Here is an 18,498-nt window from a genome sequence, read left to right on the forward strand (position 1 = left end):
TGACCTTTCAGTATGTTGTTGACTGACATTGCCTTCATTTCACTAAGTGTGTGAGCATGCCCAGTATGCCCCTCTGTACTGAATGTATGACTCGAGTCCAGGTAGTTTGTACTGTAGTGCAGACCTTTGTGCTGTACACCTACAGGTAGCATACTGTTTCTGCAGGGTATCTGTCGATCATTTGGCATTGACTGTTACTACATTTCTACATAGGATTGGGGGGGCACACCTGACTATTTCTACATTTCCACACAGGATTGGGGGGGGGCACCTGACTGTTACTACATTTCTATGTAGGATGGGGGGGCACACCTGACTATTTCTGCATTTATACACAGGATTGGGGGGCACACCTGACTGTTACTACATTTCTACGTAGGATGGGGGGCAGGCACACCTGACACTTGTACACATTTGCTATGACTGTACTGGTATGTTAGGTACTCCATTTCATTCTGTATTCTAAGCTATCATGCTGACTAGAGGCATACCAGTGTACTACAGATCTTAGCTTTGATCTATCTGCATATTAGTTTCTGACTTTCTACCCTTCAAAACTACTGTCCCACTGCCTGACCTGCTGTGGTCTGTCTGTGTAGGCCTGGGGGGAAGTTATCCATAGGCATCATTCAGAGTCCATAGCACAGCCTTTGTTTGTGTTTGTCTACACCTGTTCTGCTGGCTGTGACTGTTGTTGGGTATGTGAACGGGTATGTGAACCCCCTTGACTGGCATGTGTGAGTCACTTACCTTGTGGGTGTCCCAGTTTTGAGGGTGGTGCTGCAGGTCTGCCTATGCCAGATGCACATAGTACATGGTTGAGCACAGTTTGTGTCATGTTTGGCATCCCTTTTACTGTATGTAAGAGTCAGAGAGAGGTGTTATTCCCTGGGTCCCTCTTGTGTCAGTGTATGTGCTATGCATTGCCTCTTTGCCAAGGCCAGGGCATACTGGGCATGCCTCCTTCTGCCTACTGGGGTAGGCTCAGGTTGTTCCTCCTCTGAGTCACTCTGTGCCTCTGCAGGCCTTGGCAATGGTGGGGGGCTGTGTGGCCTTCCCCCGTGCTGTTCCTGCTGCAGCTGTTTCCACAGGATCATATTGTGTAGCATGGCATATACGATGACAATTTGGGTACATGTAGCTGGTGAGTACTGCAAGGCTCTACCAGATGTGTCCAGGTACTGGAACCATGACTTGAACATCCCAAACACATGCTCTACTATAATTCTGGTCTGTGCGTGTGCCTGATTATGTAGTTCTTGTTTGGGTGCGTGTGCATTTCTGATGGGTGTCATCAGCCACGGCTCCATTGCGTATCCAGCATCCCCCACTAGGTGACCATGAGGGATGTCCCCATTGGCAAATCTCTGGTACAGCTGTGTCAGATGCCAGATGTGGGAATCATGATAGCTTCCAGGGCAGCCAGCACACACATTCATTATTCTGCTCTGGGCATCGCACATGACCTGGCAGTTGATGGAAGGGAAGCCCTTGCAGTTGATGTAGACCCTACCCTGCTCACCGGGTGGTGCTTTGATGCATATGTGCGTGCAGTCTATAGCACCCACTACCTCAGGGTATTCTGCTATTTGGTGGAACAGTTGCATACTGCTGGCCAACGCCTCACAGGTGTTGGGGAAATATATGTGCTCACCGACATGTGCTGACTTGGCATCCAGGAACTGGTGGAGTACCCTGGATGCTGATGCCTGTGAGAACCCCATCATATCCCCAGTTGACCTTTGGAAGGTACCTGTAGCTAGTATTCTTAGGCCTACACATAACTTGGTATCCACTGGGACGGGTTCCCCTCTGTTAGTTCTGTGTGTCAGGCGCGGCTGGCATAGCTCAACAATTTGCTGTAGGAGGTCCCTGTCCACCCTATAGCGCTCCACTATCTCCACTTCATGTAGCCCCTGGTAGGTTACCCTGGGTCTGTACACTCTTCTCCGTTACCTCACTGTGGGTTGGTTGACGGCATTCACATCCTCACCACCCTCAGCCTCTTTCACAAGTTGTTGTATGATAGCTATTGCAGCCCCTATCATTTTGTTATTTTGATTGTTAAAACTTCCCTGCTTGTTTACACCGGTGGTGTACAGTGTGGGAAAAACCAGAAGGGAAGGTGATTTCATAGTTTATAGTAGTGTTTTGGGCTGGGCTGGTCTGCTGCCTGTGAAATTGGCTGATTCTGATACATTTCACCTGCCAGCTATGCTAGTTCTCCTAGATTACCTTCCTACTGCTGTTTTCCCTTCCCATTGCCTTCCTGTTTAAGCCCAGGGGCGTGCTGCACAAACACAGTGCTCAAATGTGCACAGAGCTGCTATTTCCTGGTTTAACTTTTTTTTTAAAACCTTTAAAACCATTGTGTGGTGCGCATACCCGCTTAGGCAATGTAAAGAATGCTAGGCAGAGTCAGACACCCCATTGCTTAGCTGTACTTAACTAGGAGCAAACCTGAGCCACAGGACTCCAGTCTGCCTACACTATGCCTGACACCCCCCCATGATTTCATCTAACTCCTAGGCTTACACCAAGCTATTCCTACTCTTACACTGCTGGAACCTGACCAGCATGCATATATATATCTTGTATATATAACTGGGATGGGTTCCCCTCTGTTAGTTCTGTGTGTCAGGCGTGGCCAGCACAGCTCAACAATTTGCTGTAGGAGGTTCCTGTCCACCCTATAGCACTCCACTATCTCCACTTCATGTAGCCCCTGGTAGGTTACCCTAGGTCTGTACACTCTTCAATTAAGGTTTGTGGTGCACAGCAACATTTTACTGCATTTCCTTCCATTGTAACAACAAGCAAAATGTTTGCATTTGTGTCTGTATTTGTGCATTGATAATGCTGTACCTTCAATAACCTGTGTCTCACCTTTCAACAAGGCACCAGCCTCAAAGACAATGTCGAACCCTCAGGTAAACATACTGTTTGAGCAACAGACCTTAGATAGTCATCTAGCCCTGGAGAGATAACTTTTGAACTACTTCATGTAGTACAGTATCATACATAATGACAGTCAAATATAATCAAACAAAAATGACAAATGTCAAAAAACTACTGTAAAACTAAATAAAATTACTAATGTTGACATGCCATGGTTCTGCATGTTGCTACACCTTGCATGGTTCTACATGTTACTACATCCGGCATGGTTCTGCCTGTTCAGGTGCTACACCATGCATGGTTCTACCTGTTCAGGTACAACTCCCTGCATGGTTCTGCCTGTTGAAGTGCTATACACTGCATGGCCTTACCTGTTCAGGTGCTAAACCCTGCATGGTTCTACGTGTTCAGGGACAATACCCTGCATGGTTCTGTATGTTGCTACACTTTGCATGGTTCTACATATTGCTACATGCTGCATAGTTTTTCCTGTTCAGGTACAACACCTGCATGGTTATGCATGTTGCTGTATGGTGCATGGTTCTGTCTGTTCAGGTGCTACACCCTGCATGGTTCTACCTTATTCAGGTACAATACCCTGCTTTGTTCTGCTTGTTCAGATGGTACACAATGCTTGGTACTGTCTGCTCACTTGCTGTAGTATGTATCTTATCTCTATGGATGGCACTATGAGATGTCCTTAAATGGATCTTGTGGGGCTATGCACTGAAGGATTGTTGTTCCTCTCAAGCTGTCCATTATTGCTTATGCATCATGACACAGGTGTTATAGTCATCTATATACGTGTGTAATGAGATCCCTTTTGTGTCTTGCACCCTTGCTGGCATAGGTTGGTAAATCTTCTATCATAATCCATTCCTCTCAAGACTTCCTATGCATGGTGATTATAATAACTTTTTTCTCTGCTTCATTTGTGCATATCAGAGAAACAAGTGGCATATAAATCCAGCAGTCATTTATTCTACATGGATGTTTGAAATAACACATACACACACACACACACACAAATATATATATATATATATATATATATATATATATATATATATATTTTTTTTTTTTTTTTTGGACACATCTCAGCAAGAGTCATGTGTGTGTGTGTGTGTGTATATATACACATACATGTATAGGTTCCCTAACGATACATGCAGCCAGGAAAGTATATGCAACAAACAGCTCCTCACTGCAGCTGCAGCATCAACCTACAGAAATTTCATGCAGGATCAATTTGTGGCTACAGTAAAGTATGAGCAGCTGTAATAGAAATTCAGTGAAAACAATTCTTAAGGCTAGGCCGTCATGAAATCACATGCACAGCTGGTAATGCTTATGTGCTGATTTCAAGGATACGTACAAATAGAGAAGATTCTTGTGAAAGGAAGTTAGGGAAGTATGCCTAAGATGAAAGGGTAGAGGCTGTAGTAGGGCCACAAAAACAAAAATATAATGGACACAAGACTGCAATGAGAACTGGTGGCAAAATCAGGAGTCCAGAAGAAAGTTGAGAATGGGTGGGAGACACACACACGTGCACACACACACACACACACACACACACACACACACACACACACACACACACACAGAAATCAATCTGAAGTAATTGAAGTTAAACAAATATGAAAAACGGGATAGTCGGGGTGCAGAAAAATAACAATATTTATCAAGAAAGATAGTGGAGTCTGATCATTTATCTGTAATATAATGAAAATGTTATGAAAAAAACACCCATACAACCCTGAAAGGATTTAAACCCACTACCCTCTTCAATGATTTGCTACAAAGTTCTTCATTTATAAGCAGAGCCTTGAAAAGCAGTTACAGTTAAAGTGCCAGTGAAGCACATAGCAGGTGATTATAGCACATTCACAGAATGGAAGCATAAAAAAAAACAATCAACCGTGGGGTGATCTGAACCCTCAATTCACTTAATTTAAACTCTAAACATCACCTTATTTACCAGCTGATCCAAAGAAGCAGTCACACTGACTATGTTAGTGATACACATAGCAGATAATTGTTATAAATTAACAGAACAGAAGCATAAGAAACATACAGCCCTAGGAAATTTGAACCCTGAGCTCTCTTTCCTTAGACTCTATCAAACACGTCATGATTTTGAACCCTCAACTCTTTTTGACTCTGGCAAGCATTTCATGTACAAGCAGAACTAGACAAGAAATTACACTAATGGTGTTAGTGAAACACATAGCAAGTAATTGTTACACATTTACACAATAAAAGCATAAAATATACAACAGTGAGGGGATTTGAATCCTCAGATCTCTTCATTTAGGTTCATAGGTTCATACTAGGCTATCTGCCCTGGGGCATTTATAAGCCTAGCCCGATTGTGTTTGGCTTACGCCACCCCTTGATTTGAGTATACTGTGCCCTTTTTAAAGTTTAGTTTACTGTGCCTCTGTCTAATAGTGACACGGAAGTAATCCCCGGGACAAACCTACGATCCCCCATCCACTCATCAAGATTCTTCTTGAAGAGAGTCAGTGAGGTGCTCTGTCTAACATGAATTGGAATTCTATTCCAGAGCGAAGGGAGCCTCTGGGTTATGAATCTGTCCCTCCAGCATGTTCTATTTATTTCTGTGCTGAGGTTCAAGTTCCTAGAGTGCGTGGCTCTAAGGGATTTAGATTTACTGAGGTGGAGCATGTCCATTAATTCTGGGTTGGACATAGCTTTATATGTCAGGCATAGATCGCCTCGAAGTAGGCGGTATGCAACTGAGTAGAGTTGGAGCTTTTTTAACCGAGCAGCATATGGCATCTGTTTGAGTCCCTTGATCCTCCTGGTGAGGTACTTTTGGGGTCTTTCTAATTGCTGCAGGTGTCGGGTAAGGTACATCCCAAAGGGGGCATTGTATTCTATGATGGGCCTGATGAGGGATGAATAAAGGGACACGATTACCTCTCTTGATCTAGATGTGAATCCTTTCATGATGAGGTGGGCTATGTAGAAGGTCTTTCTGACCACTTTGGCAATGTGGTTGTCAAAGGAGAGATTGCTATCAACTTGGGTCCCCAGATCCCTAATTACTTTCTCTGTACTTAATGGGTTACCACTTATGTGGTAATTTGTGGGCACATTGTTTTTGCCATAGGGTATGACTATACACTTTTTGGCATTTAGCTTTAGACCATGGCTCTGGCACCAGTTATCCGTCTCTGCGAGACCTTTTTGAAGGATGTTTGTGTCAGCTGGAGAGTCAATTATGGCGCCCAGTTTGCAGTCATCTGCAAACTTGGTGAGCCATAGTCCTCCCACATTGGCCTGTACCTCAGAAAAGTAAATACCGAACAAGAGAGGTCCCAGGACAGAACCTTGTGGGATGCCACTTGTGACCGGTTTTGAGTCTGACATGGCTCCAGCAACTCTGACTCTGTGGGTTCTGCCTTTGAGCCAGTTTGCGACCCATCTTGTGACATAGGGGTTTATATTTAGGCTGGATAGCTTATCTATGATGCCCGAGTGGAGTATTGTGTCAAATTACTTTGCGAGGTCCAGATAGGCTGTGTGGACTACCTTCCCTTCATCTATGGCCTTGGTGACTGTTTCGAAGAAGAAGACCAGGTTCAAAAGGCAGGATCTGCCCTTGACAAAGCCAAATTGGGTAGGATTTAGTGTCTGTAGGTCCCCAATGTCTTTGTTTATGAGTTCCATGATGATCTTCTCCATAGCTTTGCAGACTAGGCTAGTCAGGCTTATGGGGCGATAGTTTCCAGGGTCCGCAGAGGTGCCACCTTTGTGGAGTGGGACCACTGTTGCTGTACGCCATTCTTTGGGCACATATCCTGTAGTGAGGCTGAGATTGTACAGCAGTTTTACTTGAGGGATTAGTTCTTCTTGGAGTTCATGTAGGACACAACCCGGGACTCCATCTGGTCCCATGGAAGCAGTGTTTTTTGCTTTGGAGAGGGCGGCCTTCACCTGAACATCACAGATGTTTGGGAGGCTGCAATCTGCTGGGATAGATACTTGCTCTTTTGGGGGGGAGAAGTTTGCACTGAACCTGTCTGCCAGGATATTGGCGATGTCTGTGGGTTCAGTGTATTTTTTGTCATTTAGAATCAACTCAGAACAAGTCTGGGAGTTGCATCCCAGGTTCCTAACATAACTGAAAAAAGCCTTATGATTGTCTTTAGTGTCCTGTGCAATTTTTCTCTCGAAGCTGGCCTTGGAGGATTTTATGAGGGATCTTAATTTTTTGCTAGTACTGATCAGAGATGCCTTCCCTTTTAGGGGTTTTGCTCTATCATGTAGTAGCTTCCTCCTTCTGTTATACAGTTTATTTATGGCTGGGGTCCACCAGACTGGACGCCTGCCTCTGGATGATTGGGTCTTGATTTTATTTGGGATAGCATGATCCATGCATTCCTGGAGATGTCCGTAGAATGCATTTATATAGGATTCTGCAGTTTGGGCCATAGTTTCCACTGGCCCTGGGGCCTTGAAGGATTCCACTTTGGTTTTGAGAAGTGTGAAGTTCGCTTTTGAGAAGTTTTTCACTGTGGTTTTCTGGGCTGGGGGTGGGGTCGGGATGTGGATATCCAGTGAAATTAATTTATGGTCTGATCTTACCAATGAGGGATATACTTCTGGTATGGAGCATAGAGTCCCCATGTTGGTAATGATCAGGTCGAGTATGTTTTCCCCTCTTGTGGGAGTGGTGACTAGTTGTTCCATAGCATTTGAGTTTATAAATTCCAGGAACCTTTGGGCTAAGGTGCTGGGGTTTGAGTAATGCTCCCAGTCTATGTTTGGGTAGATGAAGTCGCCCAATATAATGGTGTTCAGAGAGATCTTCATGTTCTCCAATGTTTTCAGGAAAGCCGAGTGGGATTCCTGACTTTGAGAGGGTGGTCTGTAGGATGCTATAAACTGAAAAGCAGTCTTGCACACTGTCAGTTGCACATGGATGGTCTCTGATACTTCGTGCAATGCCACTAACCTGGAGGTGTGGATATCCTTGATAAATATGGAAACTCCCCCTCCTTGTGTGGTTCGGTCTGGGTTTTGCGGCCAAAACGCATGATATGAGGTATAACCTGGTAGTGCTGGGGTGCTCTCTGGAGCCTTGAACCAGGTTTCTGTCACTGCACAGATATCGATGTTCTCCATACTGAGGAGAGTTTTGAGTGCATGCATCTTGAGGTTAAGACTTCTGGCATTTAGCAGCATTACCCTTAGTTTCTTGTTCCTTGTGCTGACTATGGAGGTGGGTTTGACTTTTGAGCCTTGCCTAAAAAAGGCACTATGGGGGTGGCAAGAGCCTTTGCCAATATCCGAAAGCCTAGGGGTGACAGGTGCAAGCCGTCCCTAGCGAAGCAACGTGGCTTGTCGAGCATGTCATCCCAGGCTGACAGACACTGGATCCCCTTTGAATGACACCAAAATTTTAGCCAATTGTTAAAATCAATCATTTTGTCTTTATACTGTGGCATCATTCTCAGTGAGGGTAAGATGCTGCTTAAGGTCAGGGTCATACTGCCTGGGCTACATGATCAGAGAGCTCCTCTATGTCTCTTTTCATGTAGTCGAGGAAGGTACATCTCAGGTCATTCACGCCAGCATGTACAATGACTGAGTCATATTTGTATTTGCTTTGGAGTGACCTGAGTGCTTGCTTTATGTGGCGGATCCTGGCGCCCAACAGGCAGCTCACTCTGACCTTCTCTTTATTCAGCCTGGTGAGCGGGACGTCAGTGTGTCTGACAATAGAGTCACCTATTACAAGAGTATCAGGTGTGTTATTCAACCTTAAGGGCTGTGACTGCTTGGCACACTGACTTTGTGTGCTATGTGTTGTACATGTTTTGTTTTGGGGTAGTGTTTGCTTGGATGTCTGCTTTGGAGGTCTCTGTTGCTTAGGCAGATTTTTATTTAGAGCCTCCGAGTATGTTTTTGTGTTTTTATGTGTTTGGTTTGCTGTTGTGGTGGGACTGTGTGATACTGGAATTGTGTTGTGTGAGGTTACCTTCTCCTCCTGACTGGTTACACCAGTTTTGAGATGAGAGAGCTCAGCCTCCAGTTTGGCTATATGGTTGCATCTCTCACATATATTTGAACCTGTTTCGAGGAGGAGAGGGTTGTCCGTGTACATGAGACAGTTGTAGCATTGCCTCAAAATTCCCAGATTCACCAGCTGGACTGGAGAGGAAACCACTGACTGACCTTTGGACATGCTAGAGTAATATAGGGAACTGAATTAAAATGGACCAATAAGGGACAAGGTAACCGTAGAGAGTATAAGAGTAAGTAGTGCTTATGGTTTATTAGTGCTAACTTGTAAAATTACTTATTTGGACCAGTGAGGGGCCTTAGAATGAGAATATGGTGTTTAATTTGAGAGATAGAGCAGTTCTAAGGGAAAAAGTGAAGAGCAGACTTTGTGGAGCCAGGAATAGTTTAAACCCAATTAGGCGGCGCTGCCTGATGTTGCGCTATGCGCAAAAATGCGCAAAGCCGTGCAAAAGAGGGTTTTAAGAGAGGGAGATCAAGGAGTTAGGAACTGACCCAAAATGACTAATAAAACTACAGTTTCAAGGCAGTAACCACTCCCACAGGGGCAGGCAGGCTGCTCAATGTTTATCACTGCCACTGATGAACACAGAGACTTCCCTTTAGCCCAAGCAAACAATGTCCTCCAAGAAACTTACAAACAGTTCAGAATAGCAATTTTGTAACTGAACTTTTTTAAATCTCAGAAAAGTGGGAAAAAAGCAAGATTTTTTTTTTTTTTTGTTTTTTGTTTTTTTAAGGAAAGCAGAGGTTCACAAGCATCAGCAAGTTAGAACAGTGCAGTAAATGACCCCACACTTGAGTGCTAGGCCAGAGACAGATAAAATGCAAGTTTTAAGAAAAAAACGATTTTAAAAATAAGTGCAGGCAGGAAATTCAGTAATCAACTCTAGGTTGTGTTCTAAATACAGTTACCAACACAGATATCAAGTTTAACAAGCCAGAAAATGCTCAAAAGTAGGTGGCAATGCAGAAAAACTTAACAAATAATCTGAAGCAAAATACTTAAAATCTCAAAAGTGGCTCCTTTCTTCTCTCAGCATTTTCTCCTCTTGGTGAGTGCTTCACCAATAGCCAACAAGTCCAAAAAGATGCCAAAACCACGAGGCAATCAGGTTTTAAGAGAGGGAGATCAAGGAGTTAGGAATTGACCCAAAATGGCCAATAAAACTACAGTTTCAAGGCAGTAACCACTCCCACAGGAGCAGACAGGCTGCTCAATGTTTATCACTGCCACTGATGAACACAGAGACTTCTCTTTAGCCCAAGCAAACAATGGCCTCCAAGAAACTTACAAACAGTTCAGAACAGCAATTCTGTAACTGAACTTTTTTAAATCTCAGAAAAGTGGGAAAAAAAGCAAGTGCAGTAAATGACCCCACACTTGAGTGCTAGGCCAGAGACAGATAAAATGCAAGTTTTAAGAAAAAAACAATTTTAAAAATAAGTGCAGGCAGGAAATTCAGTAATCAACTCTAGGTTGTGTTCTAAACACTTATATTTGAGAAAGCATGTTACTACAAGCTGAGCTAGAAAAGCAGTCACACTGAAGATGTGAGGGAAGCACATAACAGGTAACTGTGTTTCTTTGGATCCGTTTCACATTCATAGAATGGAAGCATAAAACCCTCAGGGGATTTGAACTGTCAACTTGTTTTACTTTGAGTCTACCAAACACTTCATTCATAAGCTAAGCCAGAGAAGCAGTTTCATTGAATGTGTCAAAAAAGCACAGGTGATTATTACAGATGCACAGAATCAACTTGTAGAGGATTTGAACCCACAAATTTTTCACTGTAGTATACCAAGTACTTCATTTACAATCTAAGCCAGTGAAGCAGTTACACAGAAAGTGTAAGTTTTATTCTGTTTTATTTTTGCATGTGACCATGAAATGACAGCTCATTTTTGTGACCAGTGGCAGCCAAGAGCAATATATGTGTCAGATTTCAATGGCTGGAGTTACTCATTGCTGTAGAATGAGCATTGCCATTCCTCATTGATTGTGTATGGGCATCAAGAGTGCTTTTTATGACCCATTACGCACAGTGTGATCATAAAAGTAAGTTATTTAGAAACCCAAAAACTCCAAGGAAAGGGTGCCACAGAACCAGGAACCAATAAAACCACAACAGGCACCCAAAGAGGCAGAAGGTAATAATAAAAAAACATGAGCCTGTAGGTGTAAGCAGCAGCAGGTTTAATCACATAAACGCCACACAATACAAAGCGTTTTCATCTACCAGACTTCCTCAGATGTAAAATGAAAGAATGAAGGCTGTGCCTGCTTATATACCCCTCCCAGTCTAATTAGTAATTAAAACAATTGTTTAATTGACACCAATAAAATCCTGTAACTAAAATATTTGTGACAACCTACCAACTTGCCACAAATACAGATGAAAGTAGATAAAAACATGCACATTTTTAAAAAGAACTTTAAAATAAATATATAAATACTAAAACCATCACATATCAGATATCTCTCACAACCTCTGCCAGCTACATATGACTGATAAAAGTGTCACCACCACTCAACACTGCTACCATTGAGTATGTAAGAAATCAGAGCTCTCTTGCCATAGATTGCTTAATAATAGTTTATTGTAGTGAGTACCATTTAATATAATAGTAGCAAATACAAATGTCACAGCAGCATATTCAAATGGCATACAGCAGCATAACGTATCAAATAACTGAAAGCATGAAAGTAGTCTTGCAAGTGCCTGACAGTGCCTAACTGTTTATTCTTTATCTAGCATTCCATTGCAAGTACACACATATTTGCCTTGAGAAAGGAACATTCTGTAGCTTTTCCTTGACAACTGTAATTTCTGCACATCTCATGCTTAGCCAGAAAATTTAACTTTTCCCTTCTACTGAACTTTCCCTGAAACTCTGTGTATGTCTAATTACTTTTAAGTGAAAAACTTCAGTCTAACTGCACCCCCTGAGGTCACTGATGAAAGTTTACAGAAACCTTCTTTTGTAGTTTCCTCACAAATGTATCATATCTATGTTACTAACTCCTGTAATCTGGTTTGAATATACAGGTTTTATGCCACATCACTCATAATATGCAGATGTGTCCTGATAGATTATGATTTCCTTTATGGTCTCAAAGGTACTATTAGCTAATACCTCCAGATACTTGGGCAATTTATGTAATTTACAAACAGCTTTAACAGTTCCATATGCAGGAAATATACCTGCTCCAGTGATTACCACATTACCTAGATCCATAGTCTTTAGAGTTTTTAAGTCTAAGTTCTGATGTATGTGTGATATATCTAAAACCTGCACATTATTCTGAAAATCAGTGGTTTTTAATTCTGTGGTTTATGTGGTCACAAAATTCTTTTAACCCTGCTGTTCCAGAAACAGCATGACGAAAATGCTATAGACATTCTCAACTTGTCTCTGTGAGTCTTGAGTCAAGTTAGACAGAGTACAAACTATTAACCCTGCATATTTTCCTCTCCTATCTCTGTATGCTGTAATGGTAAAAATACAGTGACTATTGCCTATGTTTTCTCCTTTATGAACTGATGCCTTATTGTACTATGATGCGTCTCTCCCTTAAAGCAAATGAAACCTTTCTCTGTTGTCCATAGATTTAACTTCTCAAACATTGTACTGTTTAGTCCTTTACCTTTTTATTATCAAGTATGATAGCTATTTCCTGAAGACTAACTGAAATTCGCACTAGAGGGATACCTTTATAACTGGTCTTGAAGCATAATTACCATATGCTGTATTAACTTGTGTCTGTAATTTTTTAGCTAAATTTGTTACTAATAATTCTGTCTATTTACATTTTTAATGTCTATATGCTGTCATAGATGTCTGCCTTCAAAATTTGTGTCTTAAATAGCCTATAAATATTTAGTTTACTAAAACCTATGTTTTCTGTACTTCAGATCTATACCTTTGCATAGTCTTGTCAGTGTCCTTTTAACTTTCTGACTAATGTACACTAATTACGTAAAGTGTACTGTAATATGTAAATGAATTACCAAATTAAGCCTGCCTTGTTATGCCTTGATTATATTAAATAACTATTACTACTTATTCTTTAGATAACTTAAACTAATAAATCTGTTGCAAATAATTCTGTCACTTTACCCTTAAAACTAAGGACTGAATAATGTGAAGAAATGGATAACTCAGTATGAATGTTCTGAAATCTGACTGAAATGTACTATACTGAATGCATAACTGAGTATGAATGTAATATTCTGAACCCTGACTGAAGTTTACATTAAACTGATACATATTTATACTGAACATCTAAAATAGCTGTCCATATTCTGGAAACTGACTAAACTAATACTAAAGGAATATCTTTTTGCCATTGGAAACTAAACTATTAGTACCTTTTTTTCTGTCAGTATTGCCTGAACGTAGATTAAAACATAAACTGAAAACTAGTACTGTGATACAACTGTCTGAAAACGAGAACATGGATTAAAACATAAACTGAAATCTAGTACTGTTATACAACTGTCTGAAAACGAGAACATGTTCCTATTTGCTTTAACTCACACATTTTAACTTTAAAGAATTTATATAACTAAAACACGTTTAAACAAACATTGAAGAAACAACTGAAACATATTCTCTGTAGATAGTCGACTAGTGAACCACGGCTTTTGCGAAGTTTCACTTTCTGTAGATAGTCGACTTGTGCACCAAAGCTCTTGCCAAGTTTCATTTCCTGTAGATAGTCGACTTGTGCGCTACATGTCTTGCCAAGTTTAGGCCTTACCCTGCATTTTCCTAGTCACTGATGAGGTATTGGAAGGGCCTTCCTAAAGTCCTTTGATTGTACATTTAGGCCTTGCAAACCTCCCCTTTCCCATTTCTTGTGCAAGGTAAGGTGGCTGATGTTCTTGATTGTATTTAAAATCAGACTGGAAAATCAACCTAGAAATTATTTCTGCAAAAAAAAAAAAAAAAAAAAAACAGTATCAGGTCCTTGAAATAACATTTATTTTATTTATTTAATTGTCATTTGTTAACCGGGTTGGTCCAACTGAGCCAAAGGCTTATTTTCAGTGGAGACCTGAGGAGAAAAGCTCCATTTACATATGCAAGACAATCAAAAGAGAAAAAAATTGCAAATACATAGTTAAAGATATCAAATTTACATAGGACTTTGAATTCTATAGGAATAGAAGACAAGAGACATACATGAAAGAGATACATCATGTCAGAAAGAACAGAATTAGTTGGATTCAATAGTAGTAGAAGTATTTCTTGAATAGGAGTATTTACAAGAGCAGATTGATGGATATTCTAAAGTAAAGTTTTGGAAGAGCAAATAAAAAGTAGAAAGTGGGTAGAAAAAGAGATAGAGAAACTGAATAGATCAGAAATGGAGTAAAGGAAAAACTCAGTCAGATGTCAGGTAGGAGCTGCTAATAAATTTGTGCAAGTCTGTAAGCAAATTGATAATGTACTATAGTGAACTAAACTAATGTTTGTGTCTTTCGGCTTTTCCCGGTTAGGGGTGTCGACACAGCAGAACTCCGGTCCGCTAATGATTGCCAGTTGATTTTTACGTACCGGCTTGCCAGGCCTGACCACAACCTTCAACAAAGGTACGCCCATTCACACATGTCTCCACGTAGAAGACACTCTAGCTAAGAATCGAACCGGACAGCGTCTTACTGTGAGGCGACAATGCTGCCGCAGCACCACCACCACGGGTATAGTGAACTAAACTAATGTTACTAATAAATACATTCGTGCAAGTCTGTAACTAAACTGATAATGTACTACAATCTGCCTATAAAGATGTCTCTATCTGGAAACCTTTTAAACGATGTATAAATAGGGTCTATATTAAATCAGTAAATGCTTAAAAAAGCAAGCGCTGATTTATTGACCTCATGTAAGCAAAAGCTTACAATCCCAAACACTCTGAACAGCGATTTTTCCCCAAGGAAAGAATAGCTGTTCCACAAAAAAATAAATAAATAAAAATAAAAACTTCAAAACATTACATAAAGTGGGAGGATTCGCCCCTACACACTCTGATGTGGGGGGGGGGCTGTGCCACCCACACCCCCTACTTAAATATACCAACTCCAAGATCGCACTACAGTGATGAAAATGGCAAAGTAACGGAGGTGGCCAAGCAATCTCTTTTCCAGGGAAAGAAATCGCTTATATGCCGTTTCACTATTTTACTGTTTCGTGCTTTCAAGTTCGATCAAGACGCATTCGAAGGTTTGCATCTTTGATTATATAATAGGAACCCTATAAATCAATCTCTACTATGAACATACTTCAGGCCTTGCAACGCCTACAGGGCATTTTTTTCCAGTACACCCCCCCCCCCATACTAATGGCTCCATTAACTGTACTCTGATATTCCCTTTTTCCTCCCATGAAGGCAAGAGACAGATTCACTCACATGCCCGCTGCAGTGATAGCCTTACAGACCATGTAGTCTTGGTCTGGGCGGAGTTTAGTTGGACCATTCATTTCCTTACAGACAAGGGCTGGGTGTTAGAGAGTGGTCCAGTACATCAGACATGAGTCCCCTTACCTACCCTGCCTTAAATCCATATCCCCAGAGAGACCAGCAAATACAAAAGTGTGACAACTCTAGGGAATTCCAGGTAGGCGTCTGCTTATTTGGGATGTCTTTCTCTAGCATTGAAATGTGAACTAGTGCATTTACAATAGCTGAATCTTGACATTCACCAAGTTAACTGGTAGGAATCAACAGTGCATCATAAGCAACCACATACACATACTCCAGAGAGGTGAGCTGGCATTAGCTATACTTTCCCATCCACCCCACCAGACCTTTTCAGTGCCAGAATCTCTAACTAAACAGGGATTACCTGTGACAAAGCCAGGGTTTTACTCTATGACACAGAGATGGGCATTATTGTGTTAAGTCTTTGAAAGTTGGCTGATAATGTGTCTCTTTACCTTTCTAAATAAAAATATAATTCTATGAATGTGTGTCACTAATAAAATCTAGCTTTGATTTGTCCAAAGACAATTATAGTACTATGTTTTATGCAAGCACCAAGGAAATGCAAGCTGGGGGAAAATAAAGTTGCACAAACTGTGAATTCATGGAGAAAATGAATGTTGAAGGTAATGCAGTTTTAAATGGAAATGTTGATAACTGCCTCTAAACAGATATATGTATAATTCTGTTTGTGAGACACTAGAGATAATATATTTGTAGCTTACACAAATATTTCCTGGGGACTTCTAATATAAAAATTCAGTAGAGCTAATAGCATAGATGGATAATGCCCTGGCGATGACTCTGGTGACCAAAGTGTGATTAGTGGCTTTGGTACCTGCTGGGAATGGCATGCAGAGGGAGAGGGGTTACATATCCTAAGGCATAACTGCTCTTCCATTTCCCCATTGTTGTCCACAGAAATATGTGGGAGTGCCTATCTTACAGAATTAGGGTCATTTGCAAGCTTGTGCTGCTTGCAAAAATAAACATCTGTGTAACACCATGTTCAGTTGCATGTTGTCCTTAGAACATCTGCTTGATATATTCAAGGAGTCAAGCAAAAAGACTAATGTACCACAAGTAATGGTACCCCTCCCAGTGCTTAACTCTCATCCCAATGGGAGTGAATTATCTGAAGAACTCTCACCAAGAGGGGAACAAATAAGTCCAGAGGGTGTCGGGGGTTGAGCTGATGGTCACAAGTAGAAGGAGTCTTCAGAAAATTTTAATAAGATAAGTTGAAACCAGGCAGGAGTTTTCATGATAGTGAACATAACAAATTACGCATGCAGTCCAAGTATAGCTAACTATTTTACAACTGCAGTAGAAACTGAATATTTACTGGTTCATATATCAAATAAACAATGACCATGTCGATATTACTCTCATTAGCTATGTTATGAGGTCATGACAATAAGGCAACATTTTAGCAGAGTACTAATAGGAAGGGGAGATGCAGGACTGTATACTGGAGTATTTTACTGAAAAGTATTGGAGTGATGTGCGCTCAAGTATGAGGCCTGCTGAGAAATGGAGTGAACAAGAATGTGTGCAGCTTCAGCACAAAGGTTACCTCCTGCACACAGAAGTAGCCATGTCACATTTAATTATAAAAAAGGCAACAAAGAGAAAAAGAGAGACAGACACAGCAAAGGGGTTACAGGCAAGGAGAAAGATAAAAGCAAAAGGAGGTGAGAAGGAGTAAGAGAGAGGAAGAGGGGTAGACTTTTTAAACTGGAAAGTGGGGCAGTGAAGGGTAATGAGACTTTTAGATTGTATTATACCTTTCTAGGCTGATTAGGATCAACACGACACAAACAGAATTGTGCTGGAGATGTGATCAGCAGAAAGCTGAGAACTTACATATGCTCTGCGGATGTTCAAAAATCCATCATGGTTGGTTCTTCTTACAGAACGTGGTTGAGAGCGTGTATGGCATTTCTTTAGAGATTGGTTGGGAGTTTGAAGTGTTTGGCCTAATATATCCTACGCAGAAAGAAGAAGTAAAGGTTTTGAGAGTGACATGGGTGTTGACTATTATTGTAAAGCTCTTTTGTGCCAAGTATTGGAAATGAAGAGTAATACCCCAGTGAGAGCATATGGTAATTTTACTGACAACATCTGAGTGATATACCCCAATGACAGCATATGAAGTGATTTTACTGACAACATCTGAGTAATATTCTGTACTCCTTTAGGGATGCCAGCCTCTCTGTGCATATTCCCTGTTTTTGGAGACAATTATTTGGGAGCTGTGGTCTGCTAGAATAGACATATTCAGTGGTAATGCATCTTCACAATGTGATACTGTAAATTGCTTGATCGTTTTTTTTTTTGTACAGAGTTGTAGCTGTGATAATTTATTTGTGTAAATAAGTGTGTTGTTGGGATTTAGTTTGTTTTGCTTTTGTTTTGTTTTGTAAATGTTCAAAAAGTTCAAATTAAAAAAAGACAATGATAATGAAATACATTGGAAAGGAATGTTGGACTGGTGGAACTAATACTTGTGAATAAGTTAAAGGAAACAAGGTGGGCCAGTGAAAGGTCTATGTCTCATATTTCCAGGATCTTTGATTCAATCCTGACTTCTAGTCATTATAGCTGAAAAGTTTGCATGTTCTCCATATGTCTATATAGGTTTTCCCCTGGTACTCTAGTTTCCTCCCACATCCCAAAAATATGCCAGTTAATCAACTGCACTAATCTGCCCATGTATATATGTCCCAGTACCCCCACCCATAAGTTTATTTATTTTATTTAAGTTTGTTAACAGAGTAGTGGGTTGATGCAAAGTAGACCTCTTTCAGTCACAGCTGGAGAGTTACAAAACATAACAGAAAAGTAGTACAAGAATTTTATAAAACAGAAACCAGAGTAATAAAGGGTAGCTTACAACTGCCTGGACTTAACGTAGACAATGAGGTTTTAACACATATGTAAGGTAGCACAGTATAGAACGATGCAAATGAGATTCTTTCCTGTATACAAAGTAGTAAAGTCATGAACGATGCAGAATAAACATATATACAAGTGTGCAAAATATCAGG

Source organism: Protopterus annectens, chromosome 2.part0 (assembly GCF_019279795.1).
Source record: "Protopterus annectens isolate FY-2018-M chromosome 2.part0, PAN1.0, whole genome shotgun sequence".
Taxonomy (NCBI): domain Eukaryota; kingdom Metazoa; phylum Chordata; order Ceratodontiformes; family Protopteridae; genus Protopterus; species Protopterus annectens.